A 5,724-nucleotide genomic window follows, 5' to 3' on the forward strand; every position below is an offset into this window, starting at 1 on the left:
ATATTCTTTGCCAGAATAGATGAATAGTCCAAGTCTGAGTGTAACCGACCATGACTAGTAATAATCAGATACATACAGATTAGAGATAGATGTGCCAACATCTAAGTGTTATTAGCAAAAACAATGAGTCTTTCTGTAAGAAACAGTATTTTTTTGGGTCTTTTTGAGACAGGGTCTCCCTGTAGCCCCAGATGTCAAGGAATTCACTATGTAGACCAGGCTGGCCTTGAAGTCACAGAGATTCACCTGCCTCTGCTTCCGGAGTGCTGGGATTAAAGGTGTGTGCTGCCACGCCTGAAACAGTATATTTTAAAATGAAATGGGGATCTTTTTTAAATGTTAAAAACTCATTCAATTTTATTTCTTACTGGGTTTATACTGAGTTCAGTATTGTATAACTGTATTAATTCAACTGTGAACCCAAAAATTTTATAGCCACTTTGGAAGGAGATATAGCCTTGCTCTGGAAATTGTTATTGAGTATGTTAAAGCTGTAATGAAATGCTTCTTCTAATAAAAAATTTTCATTGATTGAGAATTTTTTCAATATCTATTTGACTGAATTTTTCTGCATTTCACACAATATATCTTAATCATATTTAGACTCCTCCCTTATCTGCACTCATCTCATAGCCCACTGAGAGGATTTCATGCATTCTGTCATACATATTAAGGCCTATTGAGTCAAGTTTGTGTACCCATATGTCCCTCAGTGTGAGTTGATACACTAGAGCCTGGTGTTACTACCTAGTATCACTCCCTTGAAGAAAACTGACTCTCCCTCATCCAGCAGTGATCAGTTTCCAATAGTTCCTCAGCTAAGATTGGAGCCTCCTGTCCAACCTCTAACCTCTTTCCCCAGCTCTATGCTGGTTTTTGTCTGATTGAATTTACATGGGTCTTATGCATGCTGACACCATTGCCATATGTTCATATGACCATGTTCCCAGAGGCTGGAAGTCTCTGTTTCCTTATGTTCATGTACCATCCCTGGCCTGTATAATGTTTCTGTCCCTTCTTCTACAACGGTCCCTGAATCCTGGGTGGATGAGGTTTAATATGAGTCCTATCCATGGACATGTACTCTGCAGTCTCTTATTCTCTACACTTTGGCCAGTTGTGGCCTTCTGGGTACATCATACTCTGTTGTATAAGGAAGCTTCACAGGTAAGAGTTGAGAGATGCATTAGTATTCCCTCTATCCCCTCTTCCATTATGTTCTGTGAGCCCTAGGTATAGAGGTTCCACCATTGTAGAAGTATCACTTAGGGCTGGGCATCTCACTGATGCTTATTCTCTTTGTGTGATCAGTTGTAAAATCCTGTAATAGTCTCCATCTGTTGAAAAAAAAAAGTTTCTTTGATGAGTGGTGACTGGCATACATGTCTGTAAATATAAGGATATAGTAAGAAATTATGTTTGTCTAGTGATGTGACTGATATAGGGTTTTCTCTAGGCTCTGTGACATTTCCAGCCATATGTATTTGTCTATGTTTACACATGAGTTCCCTCCCATTGAGTGGGCTTTAAGTCCAATTAGTAACTGTTTATTATTCCCAAGGTAAAAGTGCCACTCCTGCACTGAAGCGTTTGCTGTGCCAGTCATTGCTTTGGTTATCAGACTTTTAAACTGGGATTGAACCATTGGTTGATTTTCTCCATTAGCAACCTGAATAGTGTCCTGTAAAACTATGAGAGCTGGTCTTCAGGGAGGAGGCTTCCAGGTCAGTTCCAGCTTAGCTGCTCTAAGTAAAACACACACTTTCAACCAAAATGAAAAGATAAGCCAGTGTTTGCCTGCTTTATTCTTGTATGTTTGATGCAGCTGCTATCTAAGCAGAATTAAGCTCCAGTAATGATTCTGTTATTTATTATGATAGTAGTCAAACACAAACAAGCTAGTGCAGAGTACTTGTCTTACAAACAGATGTGGCAGAATATGTTAAAAAGACTTTTAGTTAGGTTTTAGAAGCAAATAGAAAAAATTTAGACAAGTAAGAAATTGAAATTTGTCATGAGATATAAAGAAAGTACATTTCTGGGAAATTAGTAATTAAAATAGCCTTTTATCTCTTCCAGATAGTGTGAGCTTGAAAAACTTTTGCTTAATTTGAAAAATCTCCACAGATGAAGGATGAAGGGAAAGGAGACAGTGCATTAAAGAATGAATCACAACATTAGAAAATAATACAAGAATTCAAACAGAAGTAAAGTTAAAAGCTGACGTTCATACACTGTCCAAGCCCTTCAGTAAAACTATTTCTACAGCTTATAAAAGACATTCTTGAGTTTCTTGGCATATTGCTAACAATTTAAATTCATCTATAATCAACATCTTCTAAATGTTGGTAAATACCTTGCCTTTGTATATGTTTGAAGTTTAAAAAAAACTGTATTTGATTTATATATTCAAAAAAACGTCTTTGAAGAGAGAGGTAATTACAGATAGCCAAAACAATTGGCAATGATTTTCTTGGAAACACATTTGGATGTTGCACATTGTTTTAAGGTACTTAAAAATGCATGCAAAATAAAAGTAGATTTGAGCTGCATACCAGTCCTAGCACACAGTTTTCTAATCAGGGGAAAGGATCTCTGCTGGTAAATTTATCTGCCAAGCATTATAAATTCAATGTTTATGTCCCCCACTAAAATTCATATGTTAGAATCTAATCCCAAGTGTGGTAGTATTTATTTTCAGTGCTTTGGGAATGTAACTAGGTCAGAACAATAGAGCTCTTATGAATGAGAGTTTTGGTCTCATACAGAGAACTGTGTGAGGACACAGTGAGAGAGCACCCACTATGAAGCAAGGAGTGGATCCCCGAGGTCCAGGCACCACATATGTCAGCATCTTAATCCAGCTTTACATCCTTCATTACTGTGAGGCATAAATTTCCTCTGTCACCTGGCCTAATAGTTTGTGCAGCAGCCTGAATACACTAAGACAGCACAAAAGTGTGTCACGGGCAGGGAAATACCATCAGTGCTTATGATCCTCTTCTTAGGGAGAGGCACCATACTACAGAACAGGTTTTGATAAATGGATGCTTTCAGAAAAATATAACCACACTTTCTGCTGTAATAATGGGGAAAGCAACAGTTTCCACTCTAGTAGTCAGAGAGTGGTTTGAGTTCTTTTAACATTTGTTAAGGTTACTGGATCTACAAGCTGAGATAATACAAGCCCACTTCAGCATGGTGGCACAGTCATCAGCACATTAAATGGTGATTACCTCTCAGACACTTCTGTGAATTGATATCTGCTTCTTCAGATACTACTTTTGAAAACTTAATATTTTTAGTGAATATTATAGCCAACAAACACAAACTTCTTTTCCTCCACCAGACTGACAACTCATTTAAACTTGAGATGAGAATTATGATTGAACAACATATCTACAGTTTTCTAAGAAGCAGAATGAATTCATAGGAACAGTTTCAATATTTCAGCTCTTCTGGCATTCCTCAGTAATCATAATGGATTTCTGGTCTCGATCATCACATCTAAAAGAAAGAAACAATTCTTTAGGTACCTCTCAAAGTAATAGAGATCCAGGCTCAATAAATAACAATTGTGATTAAAAAGTCATAAATGTTGGTGTTTGTAGGTGTGAAGAATGGGGATAATGCATTTCTTAGTAAACTCTTAAAAGCAGCTCAAATGACATGCTGACACAGCTTTATTCATTTACTAAACTACAGAATACAGCATTATCCTACCTCTTTGTACATGCCAAGGTGAAACAACTGTTCAGACCAAACATTATCACAGACATTACTAATGCATAGAATGTTTTCATATCAAGAGTTTTGGTAAGTTCATTAACAAACTACAGCTGTCAAGTTCTCAAAGATATGTAATAAAATTAAGATGAATTATTTTCTTTTCTCTAGGATCAAAATAGAGCAACTTATTCAATATATTGAATATGATCTGTTGATTTTCTCTTGAATTGAATGGACTGTGACATCCAAGGTGATTCTTTTCTTCTCCAGGAACATGAGAGGTGAGTGGGGAAGGTAGGTAGAAGACATAAAGGGCGGTTGATGTTCCTTAACAGAATCTTGACAGAGAACCTGATCTGGCTATACATCTGACAAAAACAGTAAAAACTGCAGAAACCAGAATGAAAACATTCAGCGAGTTGCGAGACATTCCTGCACGTAACTAGAAATAGAACAAAGAGAAAAAACAGGTTTGAGAAGAGAAAAACAAGGAAGAAAAACAGATCCCTAAACTTGACAAAGTGCATTTCACTTGGGTTCATGGTCTATTTTTTAGTCAATCAAAACAAAAACTCAAGTTCTATGGTATCATGTGGGATCAGACAGTTGAACCCTATAATAGCCATCTGGCCTTGTGAGCCCCTACAGGTAGCATTCTGGATGTGCTGGACATGGTGCATGATCACTTTAAACCCAAGGAAGGATTCAAGAAAAGGCTCGTATGTGACTACATTGTTTTCAAAGATGAATTTGGTCACAGGGTTTATGCATTTCTCGATGTTTTAGGAGTTGTAAAGAACATTACACAACAGCATTACACATGGGCCACCACCTTGACCACAAAGATGATGTACCACCTGTCTGACAGCAAAGGGGGCTCCCCCACACAGTGCCTATTGAGGCACTGTATATGTGAAGGAGGACACACCATCCCCAGCAATAAGGACATTACCTCGCTAGACTGGAACAGCGATGGGACACTATTAGCTACAGGTTCTTACGATGGTTTTAACATGCATACTGGCGATACACTCATACACATAAAAGATGGTAACCTAGCCAGCACCTTAAGACAATGTAAAGGTCTCATCTTTGCCTTGAAGTGGAACAAAAATAGAATTATATTCTGAGTGCTGCTGTAGGTAAGATAGCAAACATCTGGGACACACACACAGTAGAAGCCAAACAATTTCCTTTTCATCCTCCCCGGTCCTTGATATGGTCTCAAGAACAGCACTTTCTTTGCCTTGTGCAGCACAGACATGTGCATTCATGTGGGCAGGCTCAGCTATGACTGCCTGCTCAAAACCTTCCAAGAACACATATATGAGGTCAGTGCCACCAACTGGGACCCTCTGGAATGTTGAGCATCTTGCTGTGATGACATGACATTGAAGATCTGGAGGACGAAGCAGGGTGCATGTGTCCATGACCTTCATGCTCACAGGCAGAGATATACACCATCAAATGGAGTCCTACTGGACCAGCCACCAGCAACTCAAACTCCAACATCTTAGCAAGTGCGTCATTTGATTGTACAATTCGACTATGAGATATGGAACAGGTGTTTACATCCACACATTGGTCAATGGTTTTTTTCTTATAGGGCTCTTGATTGTTTTAAGAATTTCAACTGCAGTGGTTAGCTGTCAAATTTAGTGTTGTCTTTTTTTGTTAATTTTTGTTTTTATAAACTAACTTTTATACATTTTTACTTATTACTTTTATGTTTTTTATGTGTATGAGTGTATTGGCAGCATGCATGTTAAGTGCACCCATGAAATGCAATGCCCATGGAGGTCAGAAGAGGGCATTAGATTCCTTGGAACTGAAGTTATGGATGGTTGTTAGTCACCATGTGGGTGCTGGGAATTGAACCCAGGTCCTCTACAAGAGCAGTCAGGGCTCTTAACCACTGAGCCGTCCCTCCAGCCCCAGTGTTGACTTTCATACCTTAAAATACTGAAGTGATCTTGTCTTTATTTTAAGCGCTTA

At 38.3% G+C, this 5,724-nt stretch overlaps 1 pseudogene; it reads left to right on the forward strand.

Moving 5' to 3' along the window:
- The first annotated feature begins 4,400 nt into the window (after positions 1-4,400).
- LOC103729881 lies at positions 4,401-5,335 on the forward strand (annotated as a pseudogene).
- The last annotated feature ends 389 nt before the right edge of the window (positions 5,336-5,724 follow it).

Source organism: Nannospalax galili, unplaced genomic scaffold (genome assembly GCF_000622305.1).
Source record: "Nannospalax galili isolate Female #2095 unplaced genomic scaffold, S.galili_v1.0 scaffold892, whole genome shotgun sequence".
In the NCBI taxonomy this organism is placed as follows: Eukaryota; Metazoa; Chordata; class Mammalia; order Rodentia; family Spalacidae; genus Nannospalax; species Nannospalax galili.